At 40.4% G+C, this 24,400-nt stretch overlaps 1 long non-coding RNA gene across 1 annotated transcript; it reads right to left on the reverse strand.

The window, feature by feature from the left end:
* Positions 1–487: 487 nt before the first annotated feature.
* LOC137344685 (uncharacterized) lies at positions 488–21,394 on the reverse strand. Its single transcript, XR_010968435.1, has 3 exons — positions 21,304–21,394; positions 4,565–4,765; positions 488–1,216 (listed from the first exon to the last, which is right to left on the reverse strand). It is a non-coding gene; the product is annotated as an uncharacterized lncRNA (long non-coding RNA).
* Positions 21,395–24,400: the final 3,006 nt, after the last annotated feature.

Raw genomic sequence — 24,400 nt, forward strand, 5'->3', positions numbered from 1 at the left:
AGGGCAATACACCTCATTGAAATACTTGAGGTACTTAATATTTTGTGTATTGGACAATTAAAATGAATTTAACCTTATCTGTTCGGGTTTCCTATCACTTCCCATTCATGTCAGCTGAAAGCAGGCAGGAAGGGCTGGATCCAATAGGTGAGTGCCTTTATTGCACAGCTTAATCCAATCTCTTTCCCGGCCCCCCAATCTTCTCCCTGGCCCATGATCCCTACCTCCCTCCCTCCCTCCCTCCGATCCCCAGCTGCAGGCTGCTGCAGCAGGCCTTCTTGCCCGACAGCCAGCCAGCCTGTCAATCAGTCTGGCTGCTGGGTATGAAGCTCGGAAGTTAAATTGATGGGCCTGATTACGACCTGCCCACTTACCTTCTGGGTTTCACACCTGGAAATCTCCCCCCCACCCCCCCCACCCAATTCCCTACCAGGCTTGAAGTTAAAATTTACCCCCATATTTCATTTCAGTGATATCATTTACCCACAACTTGCACCAGGAAAAATATTATTTACAATGTGGAAGACCTAAATAAGTGAGCAAAGAAACAGATGAGAATATATCACAGTAATTAATTAGACAGAAAATTAAATATTGATGCTCTCCGAATGGTGCAGTAATAAATGTAAAATGTAATGTGGAACTGAGTCATACAAATCACAACGGTCCTATGTTTGATCCCTGTGTCTGCTGAATTAGTTGATTTCAGCTTGAGTTGTGGTAAGGATACTACAGTTAGCCTTGATGCTCCTGTGGTTGGAAGAGAAAAGTTAACCAGAGTTCCTGCTCCTGATCACTATCTAGTGATCACTGCTGGGAAATGCAACTGTGTTGACATTGGGTGAGAACAGTGTCTGACTCAGTCATGATGGTTGAACAGGCGGCAGCACTTACTGTCTAGGCTTACACATGGAGAATGATCACTTTTGTGAGGTACCAGAGGATCTCTGCTCTCTCCGAAGCCACATGCCAGCATGAGTCCATTCCTTCAGAAATCTGGAACCCTCTCTCCCAAAAAGCTGTGGATGCTGGGACAATTGGAGGTTTCAAGACTGAGATAGATAGATTTTTGTCAGGTAAGGGTATCAATGGATATGGAACAAAGGCAGGAAAGTGGAGTTGTGGTGCAGATCAGCCATGGTCTAATTGAATGGCGGAGCAGGCCCAAGATGCTGAATGGCCTACTTCTATTCCTTATGTTCCTATGTTCCTGAATCTGGGAGAAAATAGTGAATATTTCAATGAAAAGAAAGATACCATCATTTAGGCTTAGTTTCCCAATAAACATTTTTTCCTTTCAAATACCTATGTATTGACAATTAAAGTAATTAAGAAAATACTCACAGAAATGTTTCATTTGCATAACATGGGATCATTCCTGATTAGAACTGTCACATCACTTTAAATTGCCTCAAGCAGCATGAAAAGTAACAATAAAAATGCAGAATCCAGCTGGCAACAATTAACCCGATTAACAACCAGTACAAGATGGCTACATTTATATAATTAAATAACTATCTTTTTAAATTAAAGAAAAAAATCCTAATGTAAAGAATCACTGTTAGCAACTGAAATAATTGATTAGAATCAAAAATTAACACAGCTGCATTTTTAGAATCACAGCCCAGAGTCACAATACGTCACAGTCTCTGTAGCAGATTTCATAACACAATATTGGTATTTATTCAGTCTATTTTCTTAAAGTGAAATCTCTTTATCTAATGATTTGAGCACTGTAGCCCAATCCTCAAAAATAATTGGGTTTAATTTTGACTCAGTTTTTGTTTTCCTGAGAATCGGGATTGCACCTGGTAAATTAGAGAAAGATAAGAAGTTGTATTTTTATATTTGTTGTTATTTTGTTCAAAGTTGTATCAAGTTGCAGTAGCTTTATTAATATGCATTTATGTTTCCTCATGTTTTTTGTTTCCGTCCCTTTTTTTCGGCCATTTTTTTTCTCTTCCCTTCCTTGCCTTCTTCTCTGTTGAAGGCGTTGACTCCTTGCCAGGTTATGGTTCCATGGGTGCCAGATAACCTCCAACATCACAGTCCTCTGATCAGCGTTCATGCGTGATCATAAGTAGTGAGTGTCAGCAAACTATTTGACAGCAGGCCTGATTCTTTTCTCACCCAACATCCATGAACATGCACATTCAACAGACGTTGTTCTATAATGATTTGCAGTGAGAAACTTGGCTGATTTCCCCTCCCTAACCCAGGGGGACTGCAGGCAATTGTACTGCCCCAACTTCAATCAGCTAACTCGGCTTAGGTTGGAGTTTGGACTTGAGATCTCAGTGGTTGGTATGACTTAGCTACTCGATGCCTAAACCAGCTGAGCCATCAGGGCAATAGTTTCTGTGTTTAAATAAATGTTTCCTATACACATTTTATTGTTGTTCATTACAAGTCCAACCATATTGTCGGAATTATAATCAGGATGAAATAACTTCTGTCAGCAATTGGGGTTAATATTTAAAATCCAATAATCCAAGGTTCCAATTGTGATTGGGAAAAGTTGAGACTAAAATTAGGTTTAGAATTGAGCCCTGTGAGTGTCTACTACCAGGCCAATTGTTGTCTTTAGTCTTCTAAAGAACTCAGAAAGCTGGATTCTGTTACAATTGTCAACTTCATCATTTGGTAGATTTGTTTTATCATTATTTGAGTCTTATCCAAAATGCAATTTCTAACCCAAAGAAATGGAAGAACTAATCACATTCTGAATTTACTTTGGAGCCCCGAGGTGCTTATAGCTTACAAATACCTTTATAGACAGTAACTGTACAGCATTCCTACTCACATTAAGTACTGCTATTCTCAAGGATCCTGAGATTATGCTGTGGGATACTAGTACACAAATGCTAATGCAGTCAGAGATGTTAACCTGTTTGAAATAAGTGTGTTAACATCCTCCACTAAAATTTTGGAGAGTGGAATTTGAGATCAATGTGCTAAGATTCACCTGCTTGTATCCACAATGCAATTTCAGGTTCAGGGTCACCTCCAAAAGCATTTGCTCACTATAGTCACGAGTAAGTCTTCGCAACATTTTGCAATCAATGTTGTGAGAAGAGAATGGGATTATTATGAAGCATCCAATGCCTCTGATTTCTGCTCTAGTGAGCAAAAAAAAACTACTACACACATCAGGCACAAAATAATTCCAAATGTTGTAGGATGGTGCCAACTTGTGCACTCAAACTCAAATTTGTTATGCAAGAGATCTAAATATTTGGGCAAGCAAAACTTTTCCAGATTTTTTATATGATTTTTTTTTCCTGTGTGAAATAGTTTGAGAGTATATTGCATCTAACAGGGTTTACTGAAAACTGTTTCCCCCAAGTGATATTCATGCTCATGTGTTCCCACATCAGGAGGGTTCTCAGTTTCTGACAGACTCTCCCATAGTGTGTGTGTGTTTTTCTTTCAATGATAATTAATAAACGGAAAGGTTTCGTGATGCTCGTGACTCCAATCTTGTGACCTTAAGTTATGTGACCTCACAGAAGTCGTTTCCAACTTGAAAACAAACAAGCCTCCAGTCTGGGAGTGTGACATGTGGTATTAACTGTAGAAACAAACAAAAAATTAAATATGGTATGACCCTATAATGATGTCAGCAGTTTGAATGCAATTCCTGACAATACTATAAATACTGATTCTTATTTTGATAACCTTGTTTTCACTTTTTTCCTAAACTGAAAAAGCAATGATTTTAATTTCAGAAAATTAGTTTGATAAAAATATTAAAGATTTCTATTGTGGGAAAGTAGATAGCCATGAACATAGCTTCAGAGGGAGATGATATGATGCCACCTTGTTTAGAAATGCTTGGTGCTTGCTTCTGTCAAAAAATTTGCCACCGTCTAAGGCAATGATCGATGATTTATCAAAGTGTTCAAGAGCAGAAATCAAGAGACGTGTAATATGGGCAACAAGATCACTAGTGGCATGCCAAAAATTATAATAGTAATCATGGATTAGGCTAGAATTTTCAAGATAAAGGATAATTTGAGAGTTTACAGCAATTTCAATTATTACAGTTGGGCTTTTTGAACACTGATTCTGTTCAAATGGGCCAGGCTAACTATGAGTGGCTGCACTCCTCATGATACGGAATTCCCTCCCTAAACCTCTCTGCCTCTACACCTCTCTCTCTCCTCCTTTTAAGACGCTCCTCAAAACCTACCTCTTTGATCGAGCTTTTGGTTACCAGTCCTAATGTCACCTTCTTTGGCTCAGTGCAAATTCTTTTCTCTGATTATGCTCCTGTGAAGCACCTTGGGACATTTTACTAACGTTAAAAGCGCTATATAAATGCAAGTTATTGCTGTTGGAGTTATGTTCGATTGCCTAGCATAAAACTAACATTTACCCTATTTAGCAGTAACGCTCACATTGGAATCCGTGTAGAATTCTCTCTATGCTTCCTGTCAATCAGGAAGGTGAATAATATCAAATACTAAGTTCTTTTCACAGAGGCTAAAATAATTAATTTCGATTTATTTACAAATTAATGTTTTATAGTAGCCAAGAAACAGTCCACAAGGGATTCATTTACCATTTTGAAATGTTAAGCTTTCTCCAGGTGAAACGAGCAGTCCAACAAAATCTCTTCCAGGTTTTCTTACAGCTTCTTGAGGTGGAAGAATTTCTTAAGATGAAACAGATGAGCCTTTCTTTTTACTTGTTCAATCTCATTAAGTGCCCTTCACTAAAAGATTCTTGTGTTTTACACCTTTTTATTTCTTTGAAGGCAGCTCTGTCAATAAAGCAGATATTAATAGTTTCAATATCATACCATAGAGAAAAATTCATCATCTCTACTATTCCAGCTAATAATAACCTATAGTATTTAGTCCAATTTACAGCTACATCAGAGTTATGCACCTGTACGTCAAATAAAGTAGCCTAGATGTTCCACCCATTTTTGGGTGAATCATTGCAAATGCGGTGAAAATAATGTCATGACATTACGTGCCCCATTTGCCACTTCATTTACGTGGTTTCTTCTTCTCACCCATATAAAACTGGCACCAGGGATTGCTAGGTGCTCTGAAAAAGGTGGTAGGGCATTTAACAAGCCCAACAACTGCATTCATAGCAGCAGTTTATAGACAGGGAATTCATAGATTTTCACAGTGTTTGCAACTGCAGGGGCAGCTGGTGACAGCAAGAATGCTGCATTTGGAGGTGTGCACTATAGGAGTGCTGAATTGCAAAAAGAAACAACAATGCACAGCAGAAAAAACAAATGCAAGATGTATAATGCACAAAGTTCACTTTGGCAACTTAAAAACAGCAGGAAAGATCCAAGTGTCAAAAAATCAGCCAAGCTAGGATTTAATAATGGAGTTCTGAAGTGCACAGCTTGGATGGCCTCCCAGGCCCCATTTTATACTGGTGCTCAGCAAATTAGGAGCAGCACCGCAAAACACCAAAGAGTATTTGTTGTGGGACCAATTATAATGAATTAACTTAATTTTGTAGCTACTAATGAGGCCAGTGCATGCTAGAAGCCCTGCATCAAAAACTGCCAAACTTTTTCCTTCCACAGAATTGCAAATTCAGCACCAAGTGCACTGAGGCCTACCTACTTCATTCACGGACCTTGCGCACGGCCAGCAAGGAGCCACTCCCTGACTGCAACACCACGGAATAGTCACTAATGAGAAATGAACTGGTATGGGCACACTTGAAGATATCGTGTCCGGTTCTGGTCTCTGTATTATGGCAAGGATATGCAAGCATTGGAAGCATTTCCATGGAATAAAAAATCAGGAGAGATGTGTAATGGGCGGCTGATCCAATATCATGCATTTTAAACTATTGTCCAAAGTCAAAATTACCCCCAAGTACTTGTGAAGAAAAGTCCAGCAACATAATTTAGCAACCATTGCTAAATATCTTGTCTACATTTACTTCTACTGATGGTATGTAACCTATGGTTAAATGCAGAATAAATGAAAATGAGCTGTTTCATCCTCCAGACAAGCTCACAACTACAAAGATTGTCACTAATGTGATTTCCTACACAGTAGCAATCATACATAAGTATTCTGATGAAGGAAACAAGATATTCTCTCAGCTTCTACGAAATCGCCTACAAAAGCTGAACTGAAGGTTTCTCTGATACGTGTATGTCCATTTCATTGGTGCAGTACCAGCCAATTAAAATACTAATCTTAGGATCACAAAAGCAAAGCCAAATCCTGAATAAACCTAGATTTGTATCCCTAAAATTCATGCCGTGTTTAAGCTAGGACTTAGTTTGCCAATTGAGTCTCAGCGTCAAGCCTGCACAATAAGATGCAAAGGAATGCCTCCTAATTAAGCCTCTCTTGCTGAATGAGATAGCAAGAAGATATAATTCATTCTGCAAAGCATCTATGGCCTTCTTGTCTGGTTATGAACAGTAGTGACCTGGTTCTAAACTAACAATTATTACATACTATAAATACATTTCAGGTGACCTTCTCTGATTAGTTTATGTACCTTGTTATATAACTTTTGATAATTAAATAGTTTTTTGATTGTACGTGTATTATTAACTCTGAAAAGAGTTATTGTATTGATCATCATTATTCTTTGAATAACTTTGAGCTTTATTGTATATGTGTATGTGAACAGAATCTCCTGGGGTGAAAAATGCAGCCCATGGTACAGCTGAATATATTATATCAGCCACTATACTCCGATTGCAGCTTACAAACTCAACTTGATATAAGTTATTCGATTCTTCTGTGTCTCAGATTACATTTTAAGAATCTAATTTTTTCTTCCTTTACTCTACAATCTACAGTCCCTATGATAACAAGCTTTCTAATGCGGGTTGTTATCCACAAAAGTCATCCTAATTGATCTGCTGTAAGTAGAATTGAATTAAGAACATAGGAACAGGAGTAGGCCATTCAGCCCCTCGAGCCTGTTCCGCCATTCAATGAGATCATGGCTGATCTGTATCTTAACTCAATTTACCCACTTTAGCTCCATATCCGTTAATATCCTTGGCTAGCAAAATTCTATCGATCTCAGATTTAAAATTATTAATTGAGCTAGCATCTACTGCTTTTTGCGGGAGAGAGTTCCACACTTCTATCACTCTTTGTTTGAAGAAGTGTTTCCTAACTTCTTTCCTGAATCACCTGGCTCTGATTTTAAGGCTATGTCCTCTTGTCCTAGACTCACCCACCCTATCAATTCCTTTCCAAATCCTAAAAACTGCAATCAAATCACCCCTTAACCTTCCATATTCCAGGGAATACAAGCCTAATTTATGTAATCTCGCCTCATAATTTAACCCTTGGAGCCCTGGTAACATTCTGGAGCGTTGCACTCCTTCCAAGACGAATATAGCCTTTCTAAGGTGCCGTGCCCAGAACTGTATACAATGCTCCAGGTGTGCTCTAACTAGGGCTAGCTGTAGCAAAACTTCCTCCCCTTTATATTCTAGCCTTCTAGATATAAAGACTAACATTCCATTAGCCTTTTTGATTATTTTGAAGGGTTTTAGCTCACCAGAATTACCTCCACTCAGGATATAAATATAACTCTGACTACAAATCATTTGAGGAACAGCTAAATGCTGTAATGGCAAGATGATAGAGTTGTGATTCTAGAAGGATGAGGGCCAAAACTCCTTCTTCATGCCATGTTGTGATTTTGTGAAATTGAATTTTCAATTGTAAGATAAAAAGAGACTCTACTCATAAATTACTATGATAGCCAAAAGTTATATAGTACTAGTAGTGTATTCACCTTCATGTGCCTAGCCTTTGCTTTTTAGGTATTTTTTGTAAAATGTTCATAGTTAAAGGTCTCCATCCTGAAGTCCTGTTTACTACTTATTTCCTCCAACAAGCAGTGGAGAAAAAGCACTGAGCTGATGTCTGCAAGGAGGGTCCATGAGGTGAGTGCACTTCCAAACACTGTTGTCAATGGAGTTGGTTAACCATGGTGTTTCTTTCTGTTTTAAGGCAATGCTGAATATTTGCTAAAATACAGAAATACTTACCAAAGTCTAAAAGAAACACATGCACAAATGATGCAAGAAATTGATTCCACTAACACTAGTATCATTAATTGAAGTGTTCAAAAGGACCACCTTCAGCAAACAGTAGAGTAGACACATTGGCATCACCCTGCAATATATCTACTGTACTGGCTGCTGAAGGAAATGGGCAACGAACAATCAGCCATATGGAACCCCATAAGTAAACCTATTTAAAAATTGTGTATTTTTAAACTACACACATAGAGGTGATCCACATTTAAATATTTAGAGTAAATATTTGAAAAACTGCACATTTTGATCATAAATGTTCATAGCATTTCTGATGAATGAAGAGCATTGTTCTGCATTATCTGGCTCACATCTTCAATCACTGTGACCTTCCTCAGCTCAACACTCTCTGTAAAGGAATACATTCTGTTGCTTACTGATCCATTAGATGCTGCTTTAGTACCTACAGCTTCAAAGCAATTTTTTTTTTGTTCTTAGAAGATAAAACTTGCATTTATATAGCACCTTTCATGATCTCAATGTCCAAAAGTGCATTACAGCCAACAGAGTACTTTTGAAATTTAGTCACTGTTGTAATGTAGAGAAACATGACAGCCAATTTGCATACACAAGGTTCCACAAAAAGCAACACAATTAATGACCAGGTAATGTGTTTTAATGATTTGGTTGAGGAATAAATATTGGCCGTGACACCCAGAGAACTCACCTGCTCGTCTTTGAATATTGCCGTGGGATTCTTTACATCTACCTGAGATGGCAGACTGGACCTCAGTTTCATATCTCTTACAAAAGATAGAAGTATCAGCCTAGATTATATACTCAAAGTCTCATGGATTGGGGCTTGAACACACAACCTTCTGACTTCGAGGCAAGAGTAATATCACTGAGCCAATGCTAACAGTTAGCTAGAATTCATGATGGCTTCGATTTTAAAACATTTACCTTTCCTGAGGAAAAAAAAAGTTGCCTTCAACTCTTTTCATTCTAACCCATTTGAGAGAATACTGAGTGGATAACTCACTCAACAAATCTAATGAAATTATAGAATCAGGAAAAAAAACAAGCAAGCCTGCTGAATGCACAAACATCAGATGAATATGTTTCCTTCACACCAATTACAGAATATCACAAGCAAGCTCTGTTCCAAAGTGTACAGTTTAATGTTTTAAAGATTGAAAGTTAGGTGGAGTATAGCAGATGTGCAGTGAATGTCTGGGAATAATTGTGAAGCCTGAATAAAGCCAGAGGTATTTAATATTCAAGCCACCTGTTTGTAACTTTACTATTGTAATAATATGGCTTAGATACAACAGATGTGGATCAAACCTTTAACTAAGTTTTTTTTAATTTTCTTGGTTTTTGATGTTGCACCAGTGGGAGAATAAAACCTGAAACTCCTCTAGGGTAAGTGTGCCATATACCCACTTGAATTTAATGGGCCTGAATTTGCTGGAATGATGTAGTGCCATTATTGATATGTAAGAGTTCCAGGAAATAATGAAGTAAGTGATTGTTGCCATTACTTGCATTGTGCCATAATTTGCTGGGATATTTGCACCGCTCCGTAAATGCCTCGCCTAAGCCGATAAAAGTTTGTTCTCGTCGCTCAGCCCATCATTGCAGTCAATGGCGATCGCCAATTTGTTTGAATTTACACTGCAGCCACTTGGACTGAAAAATAACAGCGTGAGTGACCTGGTATTGATGTGATTTATGGCCCTCACATGACTCTCAACCTGGGAGGCCAATAAAGGGACCTTTAAAACTGTAGAGCCTCACCCCAGCAGTCTGGAAATTGTTCTCAAGGGTTTTCTTTTTCTAATTTTCTCAATGTTGGCAGTCTTTTCTTTCTAGTTTTGCCATCCAGAGTCCTGTTAGTGTCTGAAGGCAATTAATTTCAGGATCCACACCTCTTTCTACGTGTTAGGAGGGTGTAAACATCATAATGGCCTATCCGCTGGACACTCCCCTGTTCTTGATTATCAGGGATGACCTGGAGGAGGAGCAGAGGGAGCAGGCATGTCACTTGAAGCATCATGTTCGGAGACCAATCTCGCTACAACATCACTCCCCGCACTCCCGCCACCCAAAATAAAGAGTATACAAGGAACGAATGTCATTTAAGGCATTGTCAAAGGACCTGTGCATCTGCAGATTGTGCTTCACCAAGGAAGCAATTGGCCACCTCTGTGATGCTTCAGTGGATCTCCTATGGCATAGATCAAAGTGAAATGCAGGTTACATTGCTTTTGCATAAGTGTATTATGCTATATAATACACAAAACGTATCATTGCTTTACAGGGACTGAATTAATTCAAATTTCATTTTTTACATGGTAATCTGGGACTATTGCTGGTGTTTGTGGATTTAGCTCCATGACTCACCATTTTGTTTTTGTGAATACTGTAAATGAGTGGCATTATTATAAATTCCTTTACCATTGCATTAAAATGTAATCTCTTTCATTTTTCAAAGTCCAAGATACAAAGGAAGCAGTTTGGGGAGAGGTACATGGGTACATCAGGGGTGAGGAGATGGGATTTATAGGGTGTTGCAGCAGTTATGAGGCCTGCCAGGCTTCGGTAGCATTGGGAAGTTGTTCTATGACTCACTGGTGCTATAGAAGCTCAAACTGCTGCCATGTTGGATCTGTGAGCCAGAGTTGATGTGATATTCCAATCACATCGGTCCTGCACTCTGTTCTTGTGTAGAGCCATAGGAGGGCTGAGGCCCAGTCTCAGGAGAGCAGCCTTAGCTCCATCGTAGAGGCACCTGCAGTCCTCTCTCAGGATGATAAAACGCCTGCTCCCTCACCACCCACTCTGCCAGTGCCCTTGTTAGTTTCACATAGCCGGCTGTGTTAGACTGACCCAACCCTCGCTGAGATGCTATAGTCTGCAACCGGGCCCTCAAGGCCCAGAGCTGCTTGAGATCACCCACCACGGCCATTAGAAATGTCCTCAATGGACATTCAGCAGCCTTCAATCTCGCAAGCTGTAACCACTGGGGAAATACTTTGAAGGAGCACTATGATGGGTAAAAGAGCTCACAAGGCAGACAGTAAAAGCTTTCAGATTGGTGATTCTTAATTATTCCTGTTAACTATTATACCCAGATGGAATTAAGTTGTTGGATTAATTTTTCTGGTGTTGATAATACTTGTAGTGAACTGAGGGCAAGGCCCATAAGGCTGGACTGAAGGATGACATTCGGATGGTGGTTGTAAGGATGGGAGTGGTAAGTATTGCGAGACTGTTGGTGTATTGGGGATGGAAGGGATGGTTGGCAAGAAGTACTCTTGGATGAGTTGCTCTCGAAGATCTCTGGCAGCTAGGGGCACTGGTGGCCAATTGTTGCTCCTGCTCTTCCTCCTCTTCATGCTGCTCTTACTGCACGTCTTGTTGCCCAGGTGGTGGTAAGGACTGGTCCCTCATTATCGTGAAGTTATGCTGCACACAACCACAAATCTGGATACACCATCAAGGCTGTACTACAAAGCTTGGACAGTGGAAGCAATGCTTGAGCGCGCAGCTGGTCTGCTCGATGATATTTTTAATTGTACGATGACTCTTGTAGGCTAACTCTGCAGCTGTGCCTGGGTTCCTGAAAGGAGTCATGAGCCATGTCTCAAGGGGTATCCTTTGTGACCCAGTAGCCAACCTATGACCTGGTGACCTGTTTTGAATAAAGGCAGCACAGAGGACTGGCACAGGATGAATGAATCATGTCTGCTGCCCAGAAACCGACACAGACCTGCATGATGCATTGCCTGTGGTCACAAACAAGCTGGCCATTGTGGTAGTTGAATCCCTTTCTATTGACAAAGATGTCAGGTTGGTGATGGGGAGCACGCAAAGCAATATGGGTGCATTCTAAGGCACCTTTGATCCTGGGGAAGCCTGCAATGCGGGCAAAGCCTTGTTGTCTCGCATCCTGCTTTGCTCTGATATTGGGAAGGCAATGTAGGCGTTCCTCCTGACAGTCTCTGTGATGTCCTGGATACGGTGGCGCACAGCAAACTGGGAGATGTCACTGATGTCACCTGCTGCAGCCTAGAAGGAGCCTGTTTCATAAAAGTTAAGAGCCATGGTGACCTTGACAGCCACAGGCAGAGCTGTCAATGTCCTGGTTTGAGGCTCAAGTTGTGGCTGCAGCAGGTGACATAGCTCAGTGATAGCCTCCTTGGTGAAGCGAAGGTGCCTGACACATTGCTCCTCAATGAAGTTGAGGTATGAGAAGTGTTCCCTGAAGACCCGCTGTGGGTATGGCCTCCTGTGCAGTGCCCTCCTCGTCCCTTTTCCCCCAGCTTCTCCTGCTCTCTCCTTTCTCCTTTGCTGCTCCCCTTATTTTCCAACCTCACAGACTACTGTGACTGCAATAAAACTGTTTTGAAGGCAGTCAAAAGCAATCCAGCACCAGCAAAAACTTGTTAGCAGAAGTCACAATTCAGTTGTAGAAGAAAGAAAATATCCCAAAAAATGTCCAGAGGTTAATTAGCAGCCTAAAGGATAAACCACTAACTAATTTGTATGGAGCGGATTCATCTAACTCTGGCCTTTTGTACACCTCGACCTTCCCTTCGCCCAACCATTGGTGGCCATACCTTCAGCTGTCTAACCGTCTCTGGAATTCCCTCCATAAACCCTCTGTCTCTCCACCTCCCCTTCCTCCTTTAAGATCTGTCCTAATATCTCCTTCTTTGGTTCAGCATCCAATTTTATCTGATTACATCTCAGTGAAATGCCTTTGCATGTTTTTCTACATTAAAGGCACTATATAAATGCAAGTTGTTATTGTCTGAAAAAGAGCAATATTGGATTGTATAGGGAGTGAACAGGTGAGTGGGTATGGACTAGGTGGTTGATGTGGAGAAGAACATTGGTACAGATATGATGATCTCAGATGGCCTGTTTCTGTGTTGTAATGTTCTATGTAAGTTAAATTAAAGTTTAAGTTTGAGTTAAAGGCAAGTTAAAACTTATTTTTGCATATTTTTACATGTTAGTTACATTACAATCAACATCCTGAGGGTCACCATTGACCAGAAACTTAACTGGACCAGCCACATAAATAGTGTGGCTACAAGAGCAGGTCAGAGGCTGGGTATTCTGCAGTGAGTGACTCACCTCCTGACTCCACAAAGCCTTTCTACCATCTAGAAGGCACAAGTCAGGAGTATGATGGAATAATCTTCACTTGCCTGGATGAGTACAGCTCCAACAACACTCAAGAAGCTCGACACCATTCAGGACAAAGCAGCCCACTTGATTGGCACCCCATCCACCACCCTAAACATTCACTCCCTTCACCACCAGCATACTGTGGCTGCAGTGTGTACCATCTACAGGATGCACTGCAGCAACTCGCCAAGGTTCAACAGCATCTCCAAAACCCGTGACCTCTACCACCTAGAAGGACAAGGGCAGCAGGCACATGGGAACAACACCACCTGCACGTTCCCCCCCAAGACACACACCATCCCAAATTGGAAATATATTCCCGTTCCTTCATCGTCGCTGGGTCAAAATCCTGGAACTCCCTTCCTAACAGCACTGTGGGAGAACCTTCACCACACAGACTGCAGCGGCTCACCACCACCTTCTCGAGGGCAATTAGTGATAGGCAATAAATGCTGGCCTTGCCAGCAATGCCCACATCTCAAACAAATTTTTAAAAATTGTACCTTTGCCTATACTCAGCTGGCTGAGAGAAAAATGTGGCCAGAGATTTTTTTTTAAATGCTTTGAGCGATTCGATTAGTTCACTTTATTTCTCTTCACCTTCTCTTCACAATGGGCTCAGGCCCATCACAGGTGGCAAATGAGGCAGAAAGGAGATATTTATGGTGATTTTAATCTACATATAGATTGGAAGAATCTGATTGGCAAAAGTAGCCTGGAAGATGAGTTCATAGAGTGCTTTCGGGACAGTTTTTTAGAGCAGCACATTCAAGAGCCGACCAGAGAGCAGGCTATTCTAGACCTGGTGATGTGTAATGAGATAGGATTAATTAATGACCTCATTGTAAAGGAGCCTCTAGGTAGCAGTGATCACAATATGACTGAATTTCGCATTCAGTTTTAGGGAGAGAAGAGTAGGTCTAAGACTAATGTTTTAAATTTAAATAAGGGCAATTATGAGGGCATGAAGACAGAGCTGGCTAAAGTGAACAGGGAAATTAGGTTAAGGGATAGGTCAGTAGAGATGCAGTGGCAGATATTTAAAGAGAGATTTCATAACACTCAGCAAAGATACATTCCAGTGAGAAAGAAAGACTCCAGAGGAAGGATGTAACATCCATGGCTAACTAAGGAAGTTAAAGATAGTATCAAATTGAAAGAAAAAGCATACAATGCCGCGAAGATTAGTGGCAGGTCAGAAGATTGGGCAGAATATAAAAAACAGCAAAGAATGACTAAAAGAATAACAAGGAGGGAGAAATTAGAGTACAAGAGAAAGCTAGCTAGAAATACAAAAACAGATAGTAAGAGTTTCTACAGGTATTTAAAAAAGAAAAGAGTAAGTAAAGTGAGCGTTGGTCCTCTAGAGAGTCTGGGGAATTAATAATGGAGAACAAGGAAATGGCGGATGAATTGAACTGATATATTGCATCTGTCTTTACTGTAGAGGATACAAATAACATGCCAGAAATAATTGTGAATCAAGAGATGAAAGGGAGGGAGGAACTTAAAACATTTACAATCACCAGGGAAAGGGTTCTGAAAAAATTATTAGAACTAAAAGCTAACAAGTCCCCAGATCCTGACAGACTTCATCCTAGGGTCTTAAAAGAAGTGACTGCAGAGATCGTAAATGCATTGATATTAATTTTACAAAATTCCCTAGATTCTGGAAGGGTCCCATCAGATTGGAAAATAGTAAATATAACTCCTCTATTCAAGAAAGGAGGGAAACAGAAAGCTACAGGCCAGTTACAGGGAAAATTCTAGAATCTATTAACAAGTAGATGATAGCAGGGCACTTAGAAAATCTCAATGCAATCAGGCAGCGTCAACACGGCTTTGTGAAAGGGAAATTGTGTTTGACTAATTTATTAGAGTTTGACTAATTTATTAGAGTTCTTTGAGGAAGTAACAAGCAACGTGGATAGAGGGGATTTTGTGGATGTGGTGTATTTGGATTTCCAGAAGGCTTTTGATGAGGTGCCACATCAAAGGCTACCACACAAAATAAGAGCTCATGGTGTTGGGGGTAACATATTAGCATGGATAAAGGATTGGTTAGCTAACAGGAAACAGAGAGTAGGCATAAATGGGTAATTTTCAGGTTGGCGAGATGTAATGAGTGGAGTGCCACAGGGATCAGTGCTGGAGCCTCAACTATTTACAATCTATATCAATGACTTGGATGAAGGGACCGAATGTATGGTTGCTAAATTTGCTGATGTCACAAAGGTAGGCAGGAAAGTAAGTTGTGAAGATCTCATAAGGAGTCTGCAAAGGGGTATAGATAAGTTAAGTGAGTGGGCAAAAATTTGGCAGATGAAAGTATAATGTGGGAAAATGTGAACTTGTCCACTTTGGCAGGAGGAATAGAAAAGCAGTATATTATTTAAATGGAGAAAGATTGCAGAACTTTGAGATACAGAGAGATCTGGGTGTCCTAGTACATGAATCACAAAAAGTTAGTATGCAGGTACAGCAAGTGATTTGGAAGGCAAATGGAATGTTGTCATTTGTTGCAAGGGGAATGGAATATAAAAGCAGAGATGTTTTACTACAGTTGTACAGGGCATTGATGAGACCACATCTAGAATACTGTGTGCAGTTTTGGTTCCTTATTTAAGAAAGGACATAATTGCTTTAGAGGCGGTTCAGAGAAGGTTCACTCGACTGATTCCTGGGATGAGGGTGTTATCTTATGAGGAAAGGTTGGACAAGTTGGGCCTATATACATTGTAGTTTAGAAGAATGAGAAGTGATCTTATTGAAACATATAAGATCCTAAGGGAACTTGAAGGGGTAGATGCTGAGAGGATGCTTCCCCTTGTGGGAGAGACTAGAACTGGGGGACACAGTCTAAAAATAAGGGGTCTCCCATTTAAGACGGAGATGAGGAGAAACTTTTTCTCTCAGGTTGGTGAGTCTATGGAACTCCCTTCCCCAGAAAGCAGTGGAGACAGAGTCATTGAATATTTTTAAGGCTGAGTTAGATAGATTCCTGATTAACAAGGGAATCAAAGGTTATAGTAAGTAGATGGGAAAGTAGGGTTGATTTCACAATCAGATCAGCCATGATCTTTTCAAATGATAGAGCAGGCTCGAGGGGCCGAATGACCTACTCTTGCTCTTAATTCGTATTCCTGGCCTCCTGACTCATTGTGCTGGGACTCTGCTTGTTGGGCACCCCAGTAGAGGGCTCCAGATCCCAAATTAACATGAGCAATGCTCTGGTAGATCAGTTAGTCATTTTTCAAAAATGGTTGCTTGATACATTTGTTTTTTTTTTGGTCTTCTGCACTAAGTGCCATTCTCAGCAAGAAAGTGGGGGAAATCAGGTGCCAACATTTAACAAAGTTGCCCAAGACTAACCATGATCTGCTGCTAGCTCTTTGGGATGGAGATGCTCACTCACTGTGTTCCCCTTTTGGTGATGGAAATACTCAGGGTGTTTGGTGCAACCTTTGTCCAAATTAGTTTGTGATGGCACAGACAGTCGTCCACTATAAAAATGTCATATCTTGTGTGGGTTTGGGGAATGTTACTGAATTTTATCATAAAACTCCTAAAACAGCTCGAGAATTTTATTTTTCTCATCAGAAATTATAAATATATTAGAAACCCTCAATCTATGGGGGATTTAATGACTATTAAATTAACATTTAAAAAAGACTTTGGGGATGATTTTCTACCTGCCGGTAATTTCATTGCCAATGTTCTGTTTTGCACAGAATACAACTTTAAGCATAAAGTCTAATTTTAGTGGCGGTGATGCTGGTTTTTAATTTTTGACATAGGTTTAAAACAGCAGTTAAGCTTTTCCACTTATGGGTTAACAACAGCAATTAAACCAATTAATGGGTAGACATGATTTATTTTAACCATGCTGATTTTTGCAAGTAGTCATATGGTATGTACATGTTGTGCACATATGTTACACCAAAGCAGAACTAAACAGGACACATGATGAGAATAGCAACATAGAATTTACTTCAGTTGAGCCAGTCTCAGAGGACATAATGGGCAAATGGGAGGTTAGAGACAATAGGGTAAATTTTAACCCCCAAGAAAGGTGGGCTGGGGGTGGGTGGGGAGTAAAATTACTCAGTTTTCAGCGTGGGATGGCATCCCGGCTCCAACACGCCTGCTTCTGGATTTAACCCAGGCAGGTTTGTCTGCGTGTGGAGAGCAGACACCAGAAAATCCCGCCCCCACTTAAATCCAGTGGGCCGATACTTAAAAGGGCAATGTACCTCATTGAGATACTTAATATTTTGTGTATTGGAATAATAAAATAAATTTAACCTAACCTTTTCAGGTTTCCCATCACTTCCCATTCATTTCAGGCGAAAGGAGGCAGGAAGGGCTGGATCCATGAGGTGAGGGGCTTTATTGCACTGCTTGTGAGCCTGGAGGAGCATGAGTGCTTCATTCAGGCCCAACAAGCTCACCTGGCCAACAGGACCCCCACGACCGGCCGACCTCCCCCCTCTGATGATGGTGGACCGCCCCCCCCCCCAATGGTGGACCCCACCTAACTCCAACTCTTCCCCTGACCTCCAGCGACCTCCGATGATCTCTTCCTCAGCCCCCCAATCTCTTCCTCAGCCCCCCGATCTCTTCCTCAGTCCCCCAATCTTCTTCTCAGAACCCCATCTCTCTCTCAGCCCCCCCCGATCTTCTACTCTGCTCCCCCACTCCGTTCTTCTCCCCTGCCCCTCCCATCTTTGCCCCGGCTCCCCCCCCGATCTTCTCGCTGGCACCCTCCCCGCACCAGATCTTCTCCCCTGCCCCCCCCCCCCCTTCAGGCTGGCTGCCGGATGCGAAATCCAGAAATACAATTGATGGGCCTCATTAATCACGACCCGCCCACTTATCTTTCTGGTTTTGCACCCAGAAATCATCCCCCCTGCTCTCTTTTGGGCTGGAAGATAAAATTTACCCTAATCTGTCACCCATTTCAGATAAAGAATCTCTTGTGTACAGGCAAAAAAACAGGTTACACATACTACCCCATCGTACCAACCATGCAGCCAAATGAAAGTTTACACCTTGACTTATATATAACAGTTGCAGGATAGATTAAATTATCAACCACAATACAGGTTGGCTTTAACCTTTTGTCCCATCCACCCATTCCAATTATTGAATTTACTGTTGCTTTGTGTACAGTCAAAATTATAAGTACTAGAAGTAGCAAAAGCAAAGATGGTTATTTAAATCCATTCATTGTTATTTGTGTAATAAGTGCTAAATGTATCTCTAATTTATGTACCTTGTGACATTCATCTTAAAAATGTTGTACTTCTTTTGCTCTGTATCTATGGAGATGCTCACTGTGTTCCCCTTTTTGGTAGCAATACGACTGATGGAAAGTGGCTCATTGAAATGGGGACCTTCAATTTGATGTGAGAGGATGATGGAGGCATCAGCAGCAATCTCTGAAGGCAGAGTATCATGGTGCAGTGTGCCATGATGAAGTTGATAGTTTGTCATCTAAGAATATGCAGCCTAGGTTCTTTGATATCAGGGATAGAATGCTAGGCTTTGTTCTGACATTCTGGCCTAGAAATTCGGTCACAAAGCGCCTGTTTTTCAGGTGCTAAATGGCCTCCTAAGCTTCCAATGCAGGGGGCAGCAAGCACACGCTCATTACAAGATGGAAGTGCACCGTCCACCATATTGGTAAAGGCAAAATAATCATCATGCTGTGCCCATACCTGAAACAGGCATTAGACCCTTTGCATATGCTAATATGGGGCCTAACACCATTTTGAGGTCCCCACTGAAAGATTGGTTTGCCTGAAGCAACCGGTGCCAGTTGTGTTCAGGAAAACCAGGACTACATGCAGCCTAACAGTGGTGCTTCAAGGGACCAACGTGGTAAGTTTTTAAAATATAGTTACCTGAATGTGAAGCCAGGCATGCTGCTCCTGATACCTCAATCAAAGAATGTGGGTCGCTGCCGGACAATGATTCCCCCACTCCCCCGATTGCCGCTGATCCCCCACTTAATCACTGCCACTACCTCCACTACCTCCCGACACAAACGCCCCCCTTTCCGGTTGCCCCGCCTTCCTCACTTACCTGAGGGCCACTGTGAGACCAGCAGCGGCCTGATCTTCCACCGTGCTTTGCCAGCGATTTGCCTGTTGTTCTCCGCAGCTCGCCGGCTTAATGGAAATGAGGTCCAAGGCGCCTCGAGTCTCACCATTCAGGCACAGGGACTGTTCCCTGCATCCCCTATGCCCCCAAAATTGGGAGCACCTGAATTCCTAGCCTCTGTGTCTGAAATTCCCCACTTAGACTTTAGTGGTAGAAATTTGCAGATGGCTGTTTAAGAACAGACCATTGTACATTCATAACATCAAAGAAACATTCCCTCATGGTGAATTAACTGCAAATTCTCTCCTAAGCACTCCTACCCTGATTACAAGCCTTTTTGCACAGTCTACCCTTCTATATCAGACTCTGTCACCCTATCACACGCTTGAAGCCAAATGATTGGGCCATTGCCTTTTCTGGGTTCTCCAGAGCTTTTAGGTACTGTGGTCATTCTTTGATGATCTCCCTGGCCTGGAAGTTGAATTTTGCAATTAGCTGGATTCTTTACATCATGAACCAATTTTATGACCTTTTGCAAAGTCCAGCTCTGGTCAAGATTGTGTTCAATAGTCTTGGGGCACTTTTCTCTAGAAAAGAGAAGGTTAAGGGGTGACATAATAGAGATCTTTAAAATTATGCAGAGGTTTGATAAAGTAGATGTAGAGAAGATGTTTCCACACGTGGGGGAGACCAAAACTAGGGGCCATAAATATAAGATAGGCACCAGTAAATCCAATAGGGAATTCAGGAGAAATTTCTTTACCTAAAGAGTGGTTACAATGTGGAACTCGCTACCATACGAAGTAGTTGAGGTGAATATCATAGATGCATTTAAGGGGAAACTAGATAAGCACATGAGGGAGAAAGAAATAGAAGGATATGCTGATAGGGTTAGATGAAGAGGGGTGGGAGGAGGCTTGTGTGGATCATAAATGCTGGCATAGACCATTTGGGCTGAGTGGCCTGTTTCTGTGCTGAAGACTCCACATAATTCTATGATATGTCTTCCCAGGCCTGCTGGGAGAAATATGAATTTGAGGAGCTGCACTCTAGCGCTAAGGTCAGCATTCTGTTCAATAGTGTCTCCTTCTTCACACAAAGGGAAGTGGAAATCTGGAACCTTCTCTCCCAGAAAGCAGTTGAGGCTAGGTCAATTGAAAATTTCAAAACTGAGATTGATAGATTTTTGTTAAGCACAACTATTAAGGGTTATGGAACAAAGGCGTGTAGATGGAGTTATATTACAGATCAGCCACAATCTAATTATATGGTAAAACAGGCTCAAGGGGCTGAATGACCTACTGCTGTTCCTATGTTTCTATGTTCCTCCATGATGAGGGCCAGCTCTAACTAAATAAACCTTGACTTTCAGGTTTCTGCAGCACAATTATGAACTTTCAAATTCAGCATATCTGGATTATTGCTCACCTGATGACTTATAGAGGTCGCGAGGCTCATTTCCTCCTTTTTTAGGTGCTGTACTGTGACTATCACGGTTGTGTGCTGATTAGGTATCTTAATTTACAGCTGGTGGTAAGTTTGGCTGCGGCTCATCAGAAAATTCCATATTCCCAAATGGGCAGTAATTCAAGGCATTTACCGACAAGTTCCTGTCGAAAGGGCTTAGCCACCACTAGGGAATAAATCATCCCCATAAGAACTCTGAACAATGAGAAGATGGAGATTATTTGTGTTTTGTTTTCTATTCTAACTGAATTGACAGCATTAGTTCAGGATAATTCTGAAGACAGGTCATTGCTTAAAAGAGCTCTTTTTGACGTGCTAAAAGTTGGAGATGAGTGAGATGCTAAAAGAGACTCCTATGCTTATGTCTGAACAATCAAACCACAGTTCAAGAGGCAGCAAGAGGCACACACTCTAAGTGTAAAGACAGGTGTGCTTAACTGCATAAAGAGGGATATTAAATATTTCCAACAAAAGTGCTTAAGGCTCTTTGTTTTATTGTTTAGTTATCATAATAGAGGATGTACCTTTCCATGATGTTTAGCTTTAGCTGAGCATTGTGTTTAGTTCTTCCCTTTCTCGCATATACACCTAACTTGTTTGGACGTGCATGTGAGAGGAAAAAAGGTACCTATGCATCAAAAAAAAGAAATTAGTTATACATCAAAAGCAGATGTGCATCAGGTACCTGTCTGCCTACCTTCCTGTCCCCTTCCTAACTCACTAAACAGAGATGTCTGTGAGGGGACTGTTGATACAAAAGCAAGGCACAGAAAACAAAAATTATAATAATTATAACAAATGTAATATAAAGTACAGGAAGCTGTGTTATACCCAAATAAATAAAGATATTTCTAGTGATCACCTTATGTTTCTTTGATGCTGAGGGCTGAGATTGTTCAATTCAATCCATGTGGGGATTCCAGTGACCTCAGGTGTTATCAAAAAAGAAAGACCGGACTTGAGGTTGGTCATTCTAGAACTTCCACTTTGATTCCTTCAAGTTACTATCTAACTTTGCTTTGGTCTGTGTTCAGAGACTTTTAAAAAAAACTTTAGCTTGTCCCCCACAATGAAATCCAATGGGTGAAATTTGACGCTTTTGCACTTTGAAGCAGATGGCCTGCTTGCATTTCTGTTGGGTATTAACAGTCGAATTGGTAAAGAAATACAAAACACCCTTTGTTTGTTGTGTAAGGAAGAAAAATGCAACCCAGAGCAAAATCTGTAACACCTACCTTTTCAACTGTCCCCTGAGCCTGGACAATACTATCTGAATGAAATGGCTATCATTATATGATACTGAATTTAAATAAACTGAATTGTTTCTATTCATCTGTATTTTCTGTTAAAGAAAGAAAGGGAAGAAAATAAAACTTTACACAGTTTATCCACGGTGTACTGAACTGATCATAATCCAGGTTTCGGTACGTGCCATTCAATGGTGATGGACTTGGGTCATGAAATTTAACATCAAATTACTGGTCAAAACAGAAGAGTGAGGAAAATATACATAAAATAAATGAGTGACCTTTGGCAGAATATAATACAGACAATATAAAAAAGAAAGAAAAGTATATAATTTTAAAAATGTGTTTCCTATGAAGTCCATCAGTTCTTTTTAAAAAAAAACTTCTGATGAAGGATTATATCTGAAATGTTAACCCTGTCCTTTCTCTTACGCATGCTGTCTACCCTGCTGGGTATTTCCAGAATTTTCTGCTTTCATATTTTAATTGTTTATGTATAATTCTTGCTTTACTTCATTATTTCTCATTCTTTAGTTTCTAATATTTTCTAATTTGTAATACAATCACTTGTATTTCTACATCAATTCTATGGAACGGTGAAGAGAATGGTCCATTGTTTCATTGTTATCACAACTACACAAAGTTCTTTTTTGATTTATCATTCACCTATAATATCTATGTTTTCTTCTTTCTCTTTTCCTTATTTCTCTTTTAATTTAATTTAGTTATAGATTTTCCAATCTTTTTATTTCCCTCTAACGCTGTCTTTCTTTTTGTTATCAAATTTTCTTTGTCTATTTATTTTTCTTTTCCTCTTTTCCCCATTTCTTCTTCCGTTCATTTATATTTTGTACTCGTAATTCCTCTCACCCTCGATTTCCCCTTCAAACTTTTCTTGTTTATCTGCTAAATTCTGCTGCTATCACTTCTGTCATTCTTCTTGAACACAGTGTCTCCATTATTTATCTATTGATGTCTTTCCCCTTGTTTCTACCCCTCATTGCCTCCCTGCATCTTTTATTCCCTTATTGATTTCTGCTCTCTTTTTTACTGTGATTTTACATAATGTTCCATTATCTATCTGCCATTATGCATTAGGCGATGCAAATAGTGCAACGGACCAACCTTCTGAATCCCTGGGCCTCTTCATGGACCTATGAAGACTTCAGTGTAGAAAACATTTTGTTCTAAAAATCATCTGGGTACATAGGCTAAAGAAAGAACTTCCATTCATATAACACCTTTAACGAACTCAGGACATCCTGAAGCGCTTCATAGCCAATGAAGTACTTTTGGGTGTTGTCACTGTTGTAATATAGGGAAATGCTACAGCCAATTTGGATACAGCAAGGTCCCACAACCTGCATTGAAATAAATGCCCAGATAAACTGTTTTAGTCATGTTGGTTGAGGAACAAATCTTGGCTAGGATAACTCCCCTGCTCTTCCTGAGGGGGCAGACAGGGCTTCAGCTTAATATTTCATCTAAAAGACAGCACCTCCAACAATGCAGGATTCCCCCTCTGGACTACACTGAATCGTCAGCCAAATTTACGTTCTCAAATCTCTGGACTGGGGCTTCAATCCATGACCCTCATATCTCAGAGGCAAGAGTGCTATCACTGAGCCAACACTGATACAAATATTCTGATCTTTATTTCAATGGTGAGTGAAGCAAGAATATCTTTGTACAAGTACATCAAATATTACCCCATTCTCCTCATTATACACATCGTATTTTTGTGATAACCATAATAATGCACAGTGTCTAACTCACTGCTGGATACATTTTATGAGTTTTGCCAAATAAGCCACCTATTAAACATTGACTTTGCTGAACTTTGTGTTTTGATAAATTATTTTGGCATCTCAGATATGAAGAGGCAATAAAAATCTCACAAACATTAATATTTTGCAGTGCATGTAATACCTGTTGTAAAAACTGTTACATTTTCTTAACACTTGCTTAATTCTAAAATAGTTGCTCAATCTTGGTGATAATGTAAAAATGCATCGATATTACCTGTACAATAGTAACTTGAAACAAAAGTGCTTATGTGTATGAACTAAATGCATTAATTAAATCCCTTATCCAAATTGCTAAAAGGCAAACTTATTAAATATTGACTATTAATGGATCTCAAATTAAAATCGCAATGTTTGATAATTTCAAATGTTGAATGCTGCTTTCAATCTCACTCCCAGGGCTTCAGTTATATTTCTGCTTTTGCATTGAGTTAAAGTGGTTAGCATGTGCATCTATGCTAAAATGACAATATGGCTCTGATCCTGATATCTGAACACACTAAAGCCAAGTTCCAGAAGGCCATCTTACACTGTCTGGGTCTGGCACTGGGTGGAGCATAACTCCAGTA

Source organism: Heptranchias perlo, chromosome 27 (genome assembly GCF_035084215.1).
Source record: "Heptranchias perlo isolate sHepPer1 chromosome 27, sHepPer1.hap1, whole genome shotgun sequence".
NCBI lineage: Eukaryota > Metazoa > Chordata > Chondrichthyes > Hexanchiformes > Hexanchidae > Heptranchias > Heptranchias perlo.